The sequence below is a fragment of the Chelonia mydas genome, chromosome 6 (genome assembly GCF_015237465.2).
Source record: "Chelonia mydas isolate rCheMyd1 chromosome 6, rCheMyd1.pri.v2, whole genome shotgun sequence".
In the NCBI taxonomy this organism is placed as follows: Eukaryota; Metazoa; Chordata; order Testudines; family Cheloniidae; genus Chelonia; species Chelonia mydas.
Window position 1 is genome coordinate 102,170,596 of NC_051246.2, and position 19,420 is coordinate 102,190,015.

At 43.0% G+C, this 19,420-nt stretch overlaps 1 protein-coding gene across 7 annotated transcripts in view; it reads right to left on the reverse strand.

The window, feature by feature from the left end:
- Positions 1-19,420, reverse strand: part of TTC7B (tetratricopeptide repeat domain 7B) — a 322,836-nt gene that overhangs the window by 243,376 nt on the left and 60,040 nt on the right. The gene's annotated exons all lie outside the window — the stretch shown is intronic.

The window sequence follows — 19,420 nt, forward strand, 5'->3', positions numbered from 1 at the left end:
CATTTCTAAATATTTAAGTTTCTTGCAAGTTTATGATCAACTGAATTTCCTAGGTCTCTAACATGATGGGTGTCATTAATTCTAACAGCTTGAAAGGCTCACATGCTCACAACAGTGACATGGGCCTGCAATCTTAATTTCACCTTTCAACTTTTTTTTTTTTTTGGTATGGTATTACATTGAGGATTGGTTGCCACAACATTTAGATCTAAAGTGTGATACCTCCAAACAAAACATTTCAATATTCAGCAATGACCTAAGAAACTGAAGGGCAAGGAAAGGAATTTGTATTTGTTTCCAAAGTCTCCTTCCTCTTTGGGATAAGCTGTTCATCTCCAATGGTGGTACTATCAGTGACTGATAGGAGCTGTCTCCAAAGGTGCTGACGTAGCCAAGCCATGGTCAGCTGGCTTTAAGAAGAAAAATCATAAAAATATAGGACTGGAAGGGACCTCGATAGTTCATCTAGTACAGAACCCTACACTGAAGCAGGACTAAGTATTATCTAGACCAGGGTTTCTCAAACTTCATTGCACCATGACCCCGTTCTGACAACAAAAAATACTTCATGACCCCGGGAAGGGAGACTGAAACCCGAGCCCCACTGGCCTGGGGATGAGGGGAGAAGCCAAAACCCAAGCCCAGCCACACTGGGGGGAGGCAACTGGGTCAGGGAGGGGATGTAACCAGAGCCCAGCTGCCCAGGGCTGAAGCCAAAGCCTAAGCTCCACCACCAATATATCCCAGAATGATATTCAGGATTTGGGGTTGTTGTTTTGCACAGCAGTACAGTGATGACTCATATTAAGTTTGGGATCCACTATAACCCCCAGAACTACTTCTGCAGTACGCCTTTCTAGCAAGCTGTCATAAATATAAAGGGAAGGGTAACCACCTTTCTGTATACAGTGCTATACAATCCCTCCTGGACAGAGGCAAAACCCTTTCATCTGTAAAGGGTTAAGAAGCTAAGGTAACCTTGCTGGCACCTGACCCAAAATGACCAATGAGAGGACAAGATACTTTCAAATCTGGGGCGGGGGAAACAAAGGGTCTGTCTGCCTGTGTAATGCTTTTGCCGGGAAAAAATCAAGAATGCAGCCTTACAACTCCTGTAAAGTTAGTAAGTAATCTAGCTAGAAATGCGTTAGACTTCCTTTTATTTAATGGCTGGTAAAATAAGCTGTGCTGGATAGAATGTATATTCCTGTTTTTGTGTCTTTTTGTAACTTAAGGTTTCGCCTAGAGGGTAGGCAAATGCCTGTAAGGTATTTACCATCCTGATTTTACAGAGGTGATTCTTTTACCTTTTCTTTAAATAAAATTCTTCTTTTAAGAACCTGATTGATTTTTCATTGTTCTTAAGTTCCAAGGGTTTGGGTCGTGTTCACCTGTACAAATTGGTGAGGATTCTTATCAATCCCTCCCCAGGAAAGGGGGTATAGGGCTTGGTGGGATATTTTGGGGGAAGACGTCTCCAAGTGGGCTCTTTCCCTGTTCTTTGTTTAAAATGCTTGGTGGTGGCAGCATACGGTTCAAGGACGAAGCAAAGTTTGTACCTTGGGAAGTTTTAACCTAAGCTGGTAAAAATAAGCTTAGGGGGTCTTTCATGCAGCTCCCCACCTCTGTACCCTTGAGATCAGAGTGGGGAAGGAACATGGACACAACTATTTGTGCAACTGATTATTCCTTTCTAAGTGAAATACTTTGTATTTGTCCTTATTGCATTTCATCCTGTTTATTTCAGACCATTTCTCCAAGTTATCAAGATTATTTTGAATTCTAATCCTGTGCCTAATCAGGTAAAGAATGTGAGAGAAGCCAAACAGCAAAAATTAAGATGTTTGTACACCAATGCGAGGAGCCCAGGTAACAAAATGGAGGAACTAGAGCTACCGGTGCAGGAAGTGAAACCAGATATTATAGGGATAACAGAAACATGGTGGAATACTAGTCATGACTGGAGTACAGGTATTGAAGGGTATGTGCTGTTTAGAAAAGACAGAAATAAAGGCAAAGACTGTAGAGTAGCATTGTATATCAATGATGAGGTAGACTGTAAAGAAATAAGAAATGATGGAATGGATAAGACAGAGTCTGTATGGGCAAACATCACATTGGGGAAGAAAGCTACTAGAGTCTCCCCTGGGATAGTGCTTGGGGTGTGCTAAAGACCACCGGGATCTGACTTGGATATGGATAGAGACTTCTTTTATGTTTTTAATGAAGTAAATACTAATGGGAATTGTGTGATCATGGGAGACTTTAACATCCCAGATATAGACAAGGACAAGTGCTGGTAATAATAATAGGGCTCAGATTTTCCTGGATGTGATAGTTGATGGATTCCTTCATCAAGTATCAGAGTAACAGCCATGTTAGTCTGTATTCGCAAAAAGAAAAGGAGGACTTGTGGCACCTTAGAGACTAACCAATTTATTTGAGCATGAGCTTTCGTGAGCTACAGCTCAGTGAGCTGTAGCTCACGAAAGCTCATGCTCAAATAAATTGGTTAGTCTCTAAGGTGCCACAAGTCCTCCTTTTCTTTTTGCTTCATCAAGTAGTTGCTGAACCAACAAGAGGGGATGCCATTTTAGATTTGGTTTTGCAGAGTAGTGAAGACCTCATAGAAGAAATGGTTGTAGGGGACAACCTTGGTTCGAGCGATCATGAGCTAATTCAGTTCAAACTAAATGGAAGGATAAACAAAAATAGATCTGTGACTAGGGTTTTGGATTTCAAAAAGGCTAACTTTAAAAAATTAAGAAAATTAGTTTGGGAAGTGGATTGGACTGAAAAACTTGTGGATCTAAAAGTGGAGGAGGCCTGGGATTACTTCAAGTCAAAGTTGCAGAAACTATCAGAAGCCTGCATCCCAAGAAAGGGGGAAAAATTCATAGGCAGGAGTTGTAGACCAAGCTGGATGAGCAAGCATCTCAGAGAGGTGATTAAGAAAAAGCAGAAATCCTACAAGGAGTAGAAGATGGGAGGGATCAGAAATGAAAGCTACATTATTGAGGTCAGAACATGTAGGGATAAAGTGAGAAAGGCCAAAAGCCATGGAGAATTGGACTTTGCAAAGAGAATTAAACCCAATAGTAAAAGGTTTTATAGCCTGTGACAAAGTTCCTTCTCTACCTTGGTGGGTCTTGCGCTTATTGGCAGATTTGCTCGCCTTGGAGCTTCACAGCAGCCCTCAACTTGGCCATTTTTCTGAACCCACAGTCCAGGTTGACTCCTCCTGTGTCTGACCAGGAGTTGGGAGGATCTGGGGGAAACCGGGCCCGCTCTCTACTCCAGGTTCCAGCCCAGGGCCCTGTGGAATGCAGCTGTCTAGAGTGCCTCCTGGAACAGCTGTGCGACAGCTATAACTCCCTGGGCTACTTCCCCATGGCCTCCTCCCAACACCTTCTTTATCCTCACCATAAGACCTTCCTCCTGGTGTCTGATAATGCTTGTACACCTCAGTCCTCCAACAGTCCGTGTTCTCACTCTCAGCTCCTAGTGCCTCTTGCTCCCAGCTCCTCACATGCACACCAAAAACTGAAGTGAGCTCCTTTTTAAACCCAGGTGTCCTGATTAGCCTGCCTTAATTGATTCTAACAGCTTCTTGATTGGCTGCAGGTGTTCTAATCAGCCTGTCTTAATGGTCTCCAGAAGGTTCCTGATTGTTCTGGTACCTTCCCTGTTACCTTACCCAGGGAAAAGGGACCTACTTAGCCTGGGGCTAATATATCTGCCTTCTATTACTCTCCTGTAGCCATCTGGCCCAATCCTGTCACATATTCCCTCCCCCCTCCCCCCCGCTCAACACTATGGGTTTGGGCAACTTGGGACGTCAGGCAGTGTACTCATGACAAGCCATCTGCATTGCCATGGTGGCTTCCAGCCCGGTGTTGTACGGTGAATTGGAAAGGTTGTAGGGACAGGAACTATCTGGTCACCCTTGCGTTCTTCTCTTTATTTCGCTGCATCCACTGGTGGAGTGCATGGTCGGTCACAAAGGTAAACCGTTGTCCCAGAAGGTAATAACAGTGTTTCCATGGCCCATTTCACAGCTAGGCACTATTTTTCAACCACGACACACTTCTGCTCTCTCGGGAGGAATTTCCTGCTGAGGTAGAAGATTGGGTGTTCTTCATCTCCGACCATCTGCGATAGGACAGCACCCAATCCTATTTCAGATGCATATGTTTGTAAAATGAATTATTTGTTGAAGTCTAGGGCTATAAGCACGGGGTTACTGCAGAGGGTTGTCCGTAGATCCATGAATGCTTTCTCTGCGGCATCTGTCCACTTCACCATGTCTGGACCCCGGGCTTTTATCAGGTCTGTCAGGGGACTCGCTCTGGTAGCAAAATGGCGAATAAATAGTCGGTAGTACCCCACCACACCCAGGAATGCCCGGACTTGCTTTTCTCCGATTCGGCCAGGGCCAATTTTGGATAGCCTCTAGTTTGTTTAGTTGGGGCTTGACCATGCCCCTTCCTACAATGTAGCCAAGATATTTAGCCTCGGCTAGCCCTACAGCACACTTGGCTGGGTTGGCTGTGAGGCCAGCCTGTCTTAGCATGTCCAGAATCGCTTCCACCTTTCCTAAGTGGGTTTCCCAGTAGGGGGTGTGAATAAACACATCATCCAAGTATGCTGCTGCCTAACCGGTATGCCGTAGGAGCTTGTCCATAAGATGCTGGAAGGTGGCAGATGCCCCATGCAGTCCAAACGGAAGAATATATTGAAACAGACCCTCTAGTGTAGAGAATGCCGTCTTTTCTTTCGCATCTTTGGCAAGGGGAATCTGCCAGTATCCCTCTGTTAAATCAAGGGTGATCAAAAATCGGGCATTGCCCAGGAGGTCAACTAACTCATCAATACGGGGTATGGAGTATGCATCGAATTTGGATCTCTCATTCAGCCAGCAAAAGTCATTACAAAACCTAGTGGTGCCATCGGGTTTGGGCACCAACACAATCGGGCTTGACCACTGACTGTGGGACTCTTCGATGACTCCCAGCTCCAACATCCTTTTTACCTCTGCCTTGATCTTCTCCTTTTTTGCTGCTGGGACCCGATAGGGCCTTAAAGTTACCTTTGCCCCAGGGTCTGTGATAATGTGGTGATATGCTTCGTTGGTCCGGCCTGGTTTGGTTGAAAACACGCCCTGATATCTGTTGATCACCTCAGTTACCTTCTTCTGGTTTGGTGTCGGATCAGTGGATATCCTGATCTGCTCCTGCATGTTATTTTCCTGGATCGGGGTCTCTTGGGCCACTACACATGCCTCTCGTTGGTGCCAAAGCTTTAAGAGGTTAATGTGATAAATTTGTTCTTATTTCCAGCATCCTGGCTGCCGCACCTTGTAGGTTACTTCCCCCACGGGTTCAACCACCTCATAGGGCCCCTGCCATTGGGCCAAAAGCCTGCTTTCTGCCATGGGTACCAACACTATCACCCAATCCCCTGGTTGGAACTGTCGGACTTTTGCCTGGCGATTGTAATGGGTTCGCTGGGAATCCTGCGCCTTTTCCAAATGTTCCCGTACAACAGGGGTGATCCGGGCTATCCATTCTCGCATCTGCAACACATGGTCAATTATATTTCTCCACTCATTGGGTTCCTCTTCCCAGATTTCTTTTGCAATATCTAGTATGCCATGGGGGTGGTGTCCGTATAATAATTCAAAGGGGGAAAACCCAGTTGAGGCCTGAGGTACCTCCCGGATGGCAAACAATAAGGTAGGGTAGTAGGGTGTCCCAATCCTTCCCGTCCCGACTTACCACTTTCCTTATCATTGCCTTGAGGGTTCGGTTAAACCTTTCTACCAGCCCATCAGTCTGTGGATGGTAGAGTGACATTCTCAGGGTATGTATATGGAGCAGTGTACAGAGGTCCTTCATTAGCTTCGACATAAATGGAGTACCTTGGTCTGTTAATATCTTCTTTGGTAGCCCCACTCGGGCAAAGATCCCCACCAACTCTTTAACTATTGTTTTAGAGGCCGTGTTCTGCAGGAGGACGGCTTCTGGGTAGTGAGTAGCATAATCCAAAACGACAAGTATATATTGGTGGCCCCGGGATGTCTTCTCCAGGGGTCCCACTAAGTCCATAGCTATTTGCTCGAAGGGGACCTCTATGATGGGAAGGGGTACTAAAGGTGCCCTCAAGTGGGGACGTGGACTGTGCAAATGACATTCCGGGCAGGACGCACAGTACCGCCGCACTTCTTCATGTATTCCGGGCCAGAAGAATTGTCGCAGGACCCATGCTAGGGTCTTCTCTATCCCCAAATGCCCCCCAAAAAGATGACTATGGGCCAGACTTAATACAGCATTCTGGTGTTTCTGAGGTACTAGGATCTGCTGTACCTTCTGCCCCTGTATTGGTGCAACCTGGTATAAGAGATTCTTCTTCATTATGAAGTAGGGTCCTGGTCCTTGGGTTTTCCCTTCCACGGGGACCCCATCTATTTCAGTCACCTCTTTTCTAATGAGGTCGTACCTTGGGTCTTCTGCCTGGTCTCGTCCAAAATTTCCTCTCCCGGGGCTAATCTGCCCGAGATCTAGGGGGCCAGTCTCTGTTGCCTCTACTGGTTCAGAGGCGTTAGGGTGTGGGTCAGACTCAGGTGCTTCTTCCTCCTGGGTGGCCTCCTTTTCAGCTGCTTGGGTCCGCCTACCTACAAGAGCGACCCTCTGGCTTTGTGCCAGTATTCGGGTTCCCAAGGTCTAGCTGCCCTTCTTTCCCTTTTCGTCTTTCTACCCTGTCTGGGAGTGGAGAACAAATCTGGGGATATTTCAGAGAAGGTTGGGGGTTGACAGTCTACTGTGGATGCCTCACTACTTTCAGGGCTTCCCTCTTTCTCCAATTCCCCTACTGGGAACAAGTCTCCAAACCCTGGGAAGTCCCTCCCTATGAGCACTGGGTATCGGACTTTAGGGACTACACCTGCTGCTACCTCAGTAGTGTTCCCTTGAATCTCGATTTTTACTGGGATGGTGGGGTAATAACCAACTGTCCCATGGACGCATGTTATCCCCGTACGCTTAGCCCACAGCAGCTGACTATGCTTCACGAGCTTCCCCGAGACAAGCGTGATAGCACTCCCCGAATCAACCAGTGCTGTGGTCTCTACCCCATTTAGCTTCACTGGTCTGATGTACATATGTGGGGTTAGTGAGACCCCCACAAGGTGCATTAGGGAGCATGGGTCTGCCCGGTTCCCCAGGTTACACTGCATAGGCTCCTCGGCATTGGGACACTGTGCAGCTATGTGTCCCCACTCCCCGCAGGCGTAACATCTGTATGGAGCCCTAGGCGTTCCCCGGTCTCTTGATCTGGGCAGTCTAACATCACAATCCTCTTTCCCCTCAGTGCTCCAACTCTTTGTGGCTTCTGGTGGGCCTTCAGCCCCTTTCTTTTTCCACCTGGGTTCTCCTGGTGGACCAGTCACCCGAGCTCTAGGGCTTGGTGCTGCTAGTTTACCCCAGGGTGCTTCTTCCTTAACTAGTTGGGTCAGCTCCCTCGCCATCCTTCACCTTTCTACCAACGTGACGACCTCGTCATAGGTGGAGGATTCGTTCTGGTTTACCCTGGAGCGAAGGTCTGGCGGTAGTCCTCTCATGTACCGGTCGATGACCAGAACCTCTAGTATCTCCTCCGGACTCCGTTCGTAACCACTTTCGTGCAAGATGGATGAGGTCATATGATTGGGACCACGGTTTTGTTTTCCTGGTACCTCCACTCATGATATCTCTGGGCCCACACTGCGGTCTTTACCCCAGATCTGGCCAGGATCTCTGCTTTCAGCTGGGGGTAGTCTGCCGCAACCTCTTTAGGCAAATCATAGTATGCCTTCTGGGCCTCCCCACACAGGAATGGAGCAAGGATGCCAGACCACTGTTCTCGGGGCCAAGCCTCCTGCAGGGCTGTCCTCTCAAAGGCCAGGAGGTATGCCTCTACGTCATCCTCCCGCGTCATTTTCTGCAGCCAATTGCTGGTACGCATGATCTGTGTCCCATCATGGCCGTGGTTCAGCTCTGTAAGGGCCTTTACCTGGTTTACTAGTTCCCGCAACATAGCCCGGTCTTGAGCAGCCTGGTCCATCAGCTGGCGATTAGTCTCTTGCTGCAGCCGCACTGCCTCCTGTTGGGCGGCTGCCTGGACACGGGTAGCCTCCTGCTGGGCAGCCGTAGCTTGTATCAGTGCCCGCACTACCTCCTCCATTGTGGTGAAAAAAAATAAAAACTAGACCCTCCCCTCCCCCCTCCCCCCAAACACCTTCCTTCTTCCGCCATGCTGTGTACACCAAATCCCAGTTCTGACACCAGTTGTGACAAAATTCCTGCTCTACCTTGGTGGGTCTTGCGCTTATTGGCAGATTTGCTCGCCTTGGAGCTTCACAGCAGCCCTCAACTTGGCCGTTTTTCTGAACCCAGTCCAGGTTGACTCCTCCTGTGTCTGACCAGGAGTTGGGAGGATCTGGGGGAAACCCGGGCCCACCCTCTACTCCGGATTCCAGCCCAGGGCCCTGTGGAATGCAGCTGTCTAGAGTGCCTCCTGGAACAGCTGTGCGACAGCTATAACTCCCTGGGCTACTTCCCCATGGCCTCCTCCCAACACCTTCTTTATCCTCACCATAAGACCTTCCTCCTGGTGTCTGATAATGCTTGTATACCTCAGTCCTCCAACAGTCCACGTTCTCACTCTCAGCTCCTAGTGCCTCTTGCTCCCAGCTCCTCACACGCACACCACAAACTGAAGTGAGCTCCTTTTTAAACCCAGGTGCCCTGATTAGCCTGCTTTAATTGATTCTAACAGCTTCTTGATTGGCTGCAGGTGTTCTAATCAGCCTGTCTTAATGGTCTCCAGAAGGTTCCTGATTGTTCTGGAACCTTCCCTGTTACCTTATCCAGGGAAAAGGGACCTACTTAGCCTGGGGCTAATATATCTGCCTTCTATTACTCTCCTGTAGCCATCTGGTCCAACCCTGTCACAAGCCATATAAATAAGAAAAAAACAAAGAAAGAATAAGTGGGACCGCTGAACACTGACGATGGAGTGGAGGTTAAGGATAATCTAGGCATGGCCCATTATTTCCTCATTCTTTAATTAGGCTAATGAGGACCTTAGGGATAATGGCAGGATGACAAATGGAAATGAGGCTATGGAGGTAGATATTACCACATCCTAGGTAGAAGCCAAACTCGAACAACTTAATGGGACTAAATCGGGGGGCCCAGATAATCTTCATCCAAGAATATTAAAGGAACTGGCACACGAAATTGCAAACCCATTAGCAAGAATTTTTAATGAATCTGTAAACTCAGGGGTTGTACCATATGACTGGATAATTGCTAACATAGTTCCTATTTTTAAGAAAGGAAATTAAAGTGATCCGGGTAACTACAGCCTGTTAGTTTGACATCTGTAGTATGCAAGGTCTTGGAAAAAATTTTGAAGGAGAAAGCAGTTAAGGATATTGAGGTCAATGGTAACTGGGACAAAATACAACATGGTTTTACAGAAGGTAGATCATGCCAAACCAACCTGATCTCCTTCTTTGAGAAGGAAACAGATTTTTTCGACAAAGGAAACGTCGTGGATCTAATTTACCTCGATTTCAGTAAGGCATTTGATACGGTTCCACATGGGGAATTATTTAAATTGGAAAAGATGGGGATCAATATGAAAATTGAAAGATGGATAAGGAATTGGTTAAAGGGGAGACTACAACGGGTCCTACTGAAAGGTGAACTGTCAGGCTGGAGGGAGGTTACTAGTGGAGTTCCTCAGGGATCAGTTTTGGGACCAATCTTTTTATTACTGACCTCAGCACAAAAAGTGGGAGTGTGCTAATAAAGTCTGTGGATGACATAAAGCTGGGAGGTATTGACAATACAGAGAAGGACTGGGATATCAGACAGGAAGATCTGGATGACCTTGTAAACTGGAGTAATAGTAATAGGATGAAATTTAATAGTCAAAAGTGCAAGGTCATGCATTTAGGGATTAACAACAAGAATTTTTGTTATAAGCTGGGGACTCATCAGTTGGAAGTAACAGAGGAGGAGAAGGACCTCAGAGTATTGGTTGATCACAGGATGACTATGAGCCACCAATGTGACATGGCCGTGAAAAAAGCTAATGCGGTCTTGGGATGCATCAGGCGAGGTATTTCCAGTAGAGATAAAGAGGTGTTAGTACCGTTATACAAGGCACTGATGAGACCTCATCTGGAATACTGTGTGCAGTTCTGGTCTCCCATGTTTAAGAAGGATGAATTCAAACTGGACCAGGTACAGAGAAGGGCTACTGGGATGATCTGAGGAATGGAAAACCTGTCTTATGAAAGGAGACTCAAAGAGCTTGGCTTATTTAGCCTAACCAAAAGAAGGCTGAGGGGAGATATGATTGCTTTCTATAAATATCAGAGGGATAAACACCAGGGAGGGAGAGGAATTATTTAAGCTCAGTACCAACGTGGACACAAGAACAAATGGATATAAACTGGCCATCGGGAAGTTTAGACTTGAAATTAAATGAAGGTTTCTAACCATCAGAGGAGTGAAGTTCTGGAACAGCCTTCCAAGGGGAGCAGTGGGGGCAAAAGACATATCTGGCTTCAAGACTAAGCTTGCTAAGTTTATGGACGGGATGGAATTAATTGATCTTTGACTGTTAGCGGTAAAGATGCCCAATGGCCTACGATGGGATGTTAGATGGGGTGGGATCTGAGTTACTACAGAAAATTCTTTCCTGGGTATCTGGCTGGTGAATCTTGCACATATGCTCAGGGTTTAGCTGATTGCCATATTTGAGGTCAGGAAGGAATTTTCCTCCAGGGCAGATTGGCAGAGGCCCCGGGGGGGTTTCGCCTTCCTCTGCAGCATTGGGCACGGGTCACTTGCTGGAGGATTCTCTGCACCTTGAAGTCTCTAAACCATGATTTGAGGACTTCAATAGCTCAGACATAGGTTAGTGGTTTATTACAGGAGTGGGTGGGTGAGATTCTGTGGCCTGCGGTGTGCAGGAGGTCAAACTAGATGATCATAATGATCCCTTCTGACCTTAAAGTCTATGAGTCCTCCAAAACTTGATATCATCTGCAATCTTTGGAACTGTTCTCTATGCCATTCTCCAAATAATTTATGAAGATAGTGAATAGAACCCAGGCCCAGCAGGATCTGTCCTTCCAGCCTGACTGTGAACCAGTAATAAAAGCTCTGAGTATGCTTTTCAAACCAGCTGTGCATCCATCTTATAGTAGGTTCATCTAGACTATATTTCTCTAGTTTGTTAATGAGACGGTCACATGAGACAGTATCAAAAGCCCTACTAAAGTCAAGCTATATCACATGCACTGCTTCCCTCCATCCATAAGGCTTGTTACCCTGTTAAAGAAACGTATTAGGTTGGTTTGACATGACTTGTACTTGAAGAATCCAGGTTGATTGTTACTTATCATCTTATTATCTCCTAGGTCCTTAGATATTGATTGATTATTTGCTCCATTAGCTTTCTGTGTAGCAAAGTTAAGGTGACTGCTCTACAACTTCCTGGGTTGTTCTTATTCCCCATTTTATAGATTGGTACTATATTTGCTCTTTTCCAGTCCTCTGGGATCACTCCCGTCCTCCATGAGTTCTCAAAAATAATCTCAAATGGCTCAGATAACTCTTCAGCCAATTCCTTAAATATTCTAGGATGTATTTCATCAGGCCCTTCTAACTTGACGACATCTAACTCGTATCAGTAATTTTTAACTGAGAACATTCACTTTAATGTTCCATTGTTGTTTGTAGTGTTGTTGTAGCCGTGTTGGTCCCAGGATAGTACAGAGACAAGGTGAAGTAATATCTGTTATTGGACCAAGTTCTGTTGGTGTAAGAAACAAGCTTTTGACCTACATAGAGCTCTTCTTCAGGAGCTCCGTACAGCTTGATAGCTTCTCTCTTTCATCAACAGAACTTGGTCCAATAAAATATATTAACACACTCACCTCGTGTCTCTAATGTTTACTTTAGACATGCCAGAAGTGCACCCTTCTGGCAATCTATTAGCAAGCTAGTACGAAGGCCTTCCTTAACTCTGTGTCAAATTTCAGTACCAAGCAGTCATAGACTATCAGGGTTGGAAGGGACCTAAGGAGGTCATCTAGTCCAAACCCCTGCTCAAAGCAGGACCAATCCCCAAGTAAATCATCCCTGCCAGGGCTTTGTCAAGCCTGACATACCCTATAAAGGAACTGTATGCAAGAGAAATATTACCTTAAGCATTTTACTGTTGTGTCTAAGTTCCTATAATGTACCTCACTACATTATAAGATCACTATTTATCTAAGTTCCTATAATGTAGCTTGATGAAAGATGAGCAGCTTCTCAGCTACTTCTGAGGGTTTCTGAGAAAGTGATCTATTTCAATGCACATTGCAACCAGTTACAAAACTAAATTTGGCAAACATCCATCACATTATTAAGACTAATTTTTAACTATGGTTTCCTGTGGCTACTGAACTGATTCAACACACACTCCAGGGTTTCTTCATCACATACATTTTACAAGAACATGTAGTTTCTTATCTTAGAGAATACAGGGAGACAAAGAAAAGATTAAGGGAAATACATATAATCCAAGTTCAAAGCAGAAAAGAAAACAAGTTCCTTATCAAAATGTATTTCAGGGAGAAAGGAAAACCAGGTCTCTCGGTTGGAATTGATAACAGGATAATTGGCAGTAAGATAAATGGCGTGATTCTGATCTCACTTTTGCTGGTTTTGCACTGATGTAACTCAAATGACTTTAGTGGTGGTGCTGCTGATTTATACCAGATGTAGATGGGATCAGAATCAGGCCCCCAAGATCTTTCATCTGTAGGAGCTGGCTCAGATACAGCGTGATTTAGTAATGACTTTCTAGATTCATAGAGTCTAAGACCAGAACAGACCACCACAATCATATAGTCTGACCACCTCCATACACAGGCCATAGATTTTTCCCTAGAAACTGGATTAAAGCATGTCTTTTTGAAAGATATCTAATCTCGTGAAAAAGACTCCAAGTGATGTTGAGTGCACCACCTTCCCTGATAAACCATAAATTAATTTCCTGAATGTTATGCATTTAAAATCTCAACCATTAATGTTCATTAACACACTTTTTATAGTAAGCTCTCTTATTCATTATTTATAACAAGGAAAAAGACAAGAGAAAAATCCAGTTTAATTTCAACATGTGACATGCAATTAAAATATGGGCAACTAAAGAGACACATACCTTGGAACTTGCAGCTTGGTATTTAATTTAGCACTAAACTTTTAAGCATGTACCGGACTACATGTGAGCAGCATAAAGATCTTCAAACACTTGACAATTATTTCTAAACCAGTTTTCTTTAAAACATGTTAACAGCACTTGATATCATTGATGTCTAAGTCCATGATCAGTTTCAGGTTTTAAAAAGAAAGCATTTGGGAGCTTTTCAACACAAAATGGGTCTGAATAATTTCTTCAATGCCTGAAAAACCTTTCACACACGTGCTGTAGGTATTTTGACATATTACTTCTGTGATTCATATAAGCCAATATAATAATACTTCTATTTCATCCTTGCTAAGCAGCTCTTTAATTCTGCTGAAGAAAACTGGTTTAAATTAATACTGCTATTAAAAAAAAAATTAACATTTTTGCCTTGTTAAAGCAGTGCTACAAATGCTATCACCAGATTTTTTCAACTTGATGCTGGAAGCAATAATGGTTGTAGTGCACAGATGAACTGGGAGGAGTCATGTTACATGGTCTGACAGTGCATAACTTTTAGATTCACAGATTATATTGACCTCACTGCACTGACTAAGCAGTATTTACAGAGAATAACTGAAAAGGTAGCCAGCGAAAGCAGAAAATTTGGATTGAAGATCAGCATGGAGAAGACAAATTATGGCACTTGGAAAACAAAAGAAAGAGGTAAAGATCAAACTGAGAGACAAAGAACTACAAGTGGAAAAAATTGTTTACCTTGGAGGACTAATATCAAAGAATGGGAATCGTGAAGACAAAAAAAGAACAAATCAATCAGATTAGCTGCTACAGCATTTGGAAAGCTCTGAAATACCTGGAAGGCTCAAGACATTTAAATAAAAACAAAAATCAGTGTATATGAGACAACGGTCTTGGAAGTACTGCTATGTAGGTCAGAATGCTGGAGTAGGAGAAAAGCTGATGAATGAAAGATTTCGACAGCAGAAGTGAACTGGCTGATAGGAATACTGAGAGCGTCAAGACTGCAGAAGATTAAAAATGAAGAGATAAGAAAACAGCAGGGGCAAGAAATAATGCTGTTCCAGAAGATTCAAGGAAGACAACTTCAATGGTTTGGACACATGGGAACAATGGACTTGGAAAAGATACCATACATGGCGATACATACCAGAGTCCATGCAACTAGAAATGGAGGAAGACGGAGAATGTGTTGGATAGATGCGGTCAAGAATGACAGAACAAAAAGGTTAAAGATGAACAAAGCCATGAAGCTGATACAAGAAAGAAAGAGTTAACGGACTTCATTCAGCCCAATCATTGCTACTGAGCTGATGGATGGGAATCAAAGAAAAGAGAAGACAAGTGCTAAACTAAAATATGTAAATGGGAATTATGTAATTAACTTATTCATAAAATGTATGTGTGCGCTAATTTAGGGGACTACTCTGGTTTGTGCACCTGTCAAAAGGAAATTTACATAGTTAAATATACAATGTTTATTAATTATAAAGAACAGACCCAATATATACATGTTATTTAGCATTTTGTGGGGCTGTTGTAATTTCATAGATCTCTCTTCTTTTTTAAATTTTCAGTGAAGTGTTAAGTATTCCTATAAAGTGACAGTCTACTGTGGGAACAGATGTTCTTTTCACTGAACAGGGAACACATGGCAGTAGGTGTGTAGACATTCCTTACTTATTGCCTCAGCAATATGCCTCATTTTTCACCAAGAAGAGTCACCCTTTAGGGTGGAAAGAGTATTCCAGTTTGATGACTGATAAATCCTGGCACATTGTAAGACCGACAGTTAATGCCACTTCCAATATGGACTTATGTCCACTAGGAACTGGACTGAGACTATTGGAAACCTTGGTGAAAATAATCAAACAGACATTAAATGATGATAAATTCCAGACAGTACCAACTGAGAATGGATTCAAACATTTTAGAGATAAATCCAATTATAAAAAGTGGTGGGTACATACCATTACTTAAAATCATCTCTAGCAAACCCTCTTTTAATAATTCATAATGTTTTAAGTGAAATATGAATCATTTCAATCAATATTATTGCTTTGGCTCTGCAGAAAAATTTACTATGGTAGCACGTAGCCTCTTCCCCTCTTGCAACAATGTCTACAGAAAATGAGTGCAATTAAAGTAGATATCTGATTATTATTGTCCATTAGATTTATTATGGTATGGGCCAACTGAGAAAGGAGCCCCACTGTACAGAGCGTTATACAAACAGGCTAACAGACAGAAAATCTTAGGATGGGTTTACTTAAGAGGGGATTTGATAAACGGAAAGAAAGGAAGGTAGCGGGGACACTGATGGGAGGAAGGGGGACAAGACAGTGGATAACAGGCAAGGGGAGAAGGAGAAGGATGTGAAGGGCAGGTGTAGGCTGAAGTGAAGATACATAGATTTTTTAATTCAGAAGCTCAAATCTTTACACAAATAAACAATGGTTATAACTTCAAGATTTTCCCCATATTTCAAAACTGGGAAACTGGCACAGAGAGGTACAGGGACTTGCCCCAGGTCACTGAGGAAATCTGGGAATAGAACTCAGATTTCCCAACTCTCGGTCCTGTGCTTCAACCTGCTTGCTCATGTTTTCTCTTCTACTAAGGAGGCTCTGAAATGCCAGCTTTGATTAAAAATTTTCAACACATTTTATTACTCCAACAAGGAAAAAGTGCTTTTCACCATATTAATTCTGAGGTTATAGTGTTGATTAAATTCAGTTATGTACAGATGTCCCTTAGGTGAAAATCCAAGCAACATTTTAACTTCATAAAAATCATATAATATAGCAATGGACCAAAACAACCAATCAATTCAAATTTGTCTAGCGCAAAGGACATCTCTTCATGCAGCACACAATCAAAATTAACTGTATCTGAAGGTTTGTCAACAAGAAAGCAAAATCTCCATTAGGAAGAAAGAGAAGGCAATTGCTAAACAAATTGGTGCAGCCCCTTTCCGGTTTTAGGAAGTGTATTTGTAGTGTGTATTATGTAAGTCACATAGCTATAACCTTGACCTAGTGTTACTTCTAGAGACTCAGCACTCCCAAAACATCAAATGAAGAAGTGCTGATTAGTACATAAAATAATGTTACATTACTTTTCAACTGGCATGACCAAATAAATGAGTCGTCAATAACAGTATTGAATTCAAGCAAATAACGAGAATTTCCATTCTGACACTGCCTATGCAGCATAAAGAAGGTACGGTTTGTTAGTTACTGCACACAGAGTGGATAGCTTCATGTGACAAAGAAAGGCACCATATGGGGAGTTATTAATTTATAGTTCTAAAATATCTTTTAGTAATATAAAAGCACTATAGCACTACTATGAGCTCTTTCTGGGTTAGAAAACTATTTACTTTTGAAATGCTGAAGCTATTCCTGGGGAAAGTTAAACAGATGTTTAGGTAAAGAGTATATGGCACTTTTAATTCCAAATTTGTAATGTAACATTTACACAGAACTCTGCATGCTTTGTGTTCTTCATCAACAAGACTGCAGGAAACATTCGGCACAAAAATAAGTTTAAGCTTTTCTTTTTCTTTCACCTTTCCCAGTATGTGAAATCCTGTGGCAAGTTCCCATTTACTAACCAGTGGTATTTCACTGATGCCTTTAGTCCCTAGCACAAAAGAAAATATTTTTTTTAAAATGAAAGTTAATATATATCCGGAATTTTTCATTTCAGCTTTGCAGTTCACCTTTAAATGACATCCTTCACGTCCTATTGATTATATATGAAGAAGTTACAGACCTGGTCATGTGGCTGGACACTGACCAGACTACTGTGTTTTGATCCCAATCCTGGACCTGTGTAATCTTAAGATTCCCTTGGTCTGAGCAGGTTCCAGAAATCTCTCTTCTTTAGCCTCTCTGGCACACATTCTGGGTATAGCTCCTCTGTTACCCCTTCTGGAAGTGGGATGTCCTGGTGAAGGTGTCCTAGGGCCCCCAGAACCAGTGCTGACTACACACACCCCAAGACACCCCAGTGGCTTATGCACACACTCTCTCATAACTCCAACTTTCTTGGCATTCTGGTTTATAGTTGTCCCCTAAGGGACATCTCACAGTTGAAGCATATAGACTTTGCAAAAGGATTTCTAAAACACCATCACACTTTACTTTAGACAGCAAAAGAGACAGAGATCTAGGCAAACAATAAAATATCTGTAGGCTACTCCTTGCCTCGCTTTCCTTACCAATCTGGAGTATATTTAGCAGAATACTCTGACTAAATTCTAAGGGAGTCTAGGATCCCTCCTCTCCAGCACATGGCTTCTCCCCAGAAACTTGGAATCTTGATCTCTGACCTCTGCAGTCACCATCCTTCTACTCTCTAAAATGGCCAATGAGAGAACCTTCCTTTTTTAATTTCCAGCCCGCTTTCTCAGATGATCCCTATGAAAGCCTCAACTCCCTCCAGTCAGATGATCAGTTGCCTGGTTACTAGCACACCTGGGAGGTTCTTCTGGGCAGTAGCCAGCTCACTGACATACGATGTCTCCATTTGCATTTGCCATCAAGGCTTAATGACCCTTCACTGTTAGTTCTTTGTCAACATCTCTGGAATTTCAGACTAAGATGGAGGTAAAAAACAGACAGCAGAAAAGTCAGACCAGTCTTACAATCAACATGAAGTTTGTAGTTTAATATGGATGCATAATGAGTCCACATCAATCAGAATTCATGAACTGTACATAGATTCACCAAATCATTACAGAAGGTAACAGTAACATCAAGACTGGTACAGTGCTAATTTCTTGATAGTTTTGCTTGAGCAATGAAAGAAGAAACAAAACTTCTGTTAATGCAGCAAGACCTTGTGAAATTCAATAAACCAGTTTTATTGGTAACATTTTTGGTCTATCATCTACAACACTCTTCATCTGTAAACGGTGCACCAGAGAGACTATAGCTATGTAACCTTTGTAGAGAGTGACACTCAGTTACCTCTGAAGGCTTGTCTACACACAACTTATACCATTTTAACTATACAGTAGAACCTCAGTTGCAAACACATTGGGAATGGAGGTTGTTCGTAACTCTGAAATATTTGTAACTCTGAACAAAACATTATGTTTGTTCTTTTAAAAGTTTACAACTGAACATTGACTTAATACATCTTTGAAACTTTACTATGCAGAAGAAAAATGCTGCTTTCCCCTTTTTTTTTTTTTTTTTTTTTTTTTAAAGTAGTTTAACACAGCACTGTATTTGCTTTTTTCTTTCATTTTTGGTCTCTGGTGCTGCCTGATTGTGTACTTCCGGTTCCAAATGAGGTGTGATTGACTGGTCAGTTCGTCACTCTGGGGGTCATAACTCTGAGGTTCTACTATACTAGAATAGTTAAAGTATTACAACCCTGCTAGTATAGGCAGAGTTATACCAGAATAAAGCACCTTTATACCAGTACAGCTTTTCCCCTACAGGAAAGGGAATAAGCTATACCAATATACAGTACCTTTATCTCAGTATACGTGAATCCAAATTAGGAGTTCTACCAATACAACTACTTTGGTTAAAAAACAAAACAAAATCCATTAATTAAAGTAATTATACCAGTACAAACACTGTGCATAGGCCTGGCCAAAGAGGTAAATCTTATGGAGGCTTTCCCAAACTCTGTATGCATGGCTGGTAAGAGACTTGCATTTTGTGCATCAGTCTGGAATATGTCCCTCACCCCAAGGCAAAACACATACCAAATATATTCCTCCATAATGGACACTATGGCATTGGAGGAGGGGCACATCTTGAAACTAACAGATTAGGAATTTGGCCAGTTTACTAAAGCCTACAACAGTGCAAAAAGGGTTCAACAGAGGTTTAGGAAAAACAAAGTGCCCAACAGAGCTAAAAATTCCTAACACTAACTATACTTGCATACAAAAATGGCAAATTTTTGCAAAAGTGAATTAAGAGAGGCAGGGATCCTGCCTTCCCAGAATGTCCAGCTTGATATCTATTGCATGCTGTTGGAACACAATCATTTGAGGTTGTGACCCTTAGATACACATTTAGGTAGGTCAACACAAAGACATAAGCAGGTTGTGCATAGGGCCCCAATGGAGAACTCTACACAAAAGTTCATAAGAACATAAGAATGGTCATACTGGTTCAGA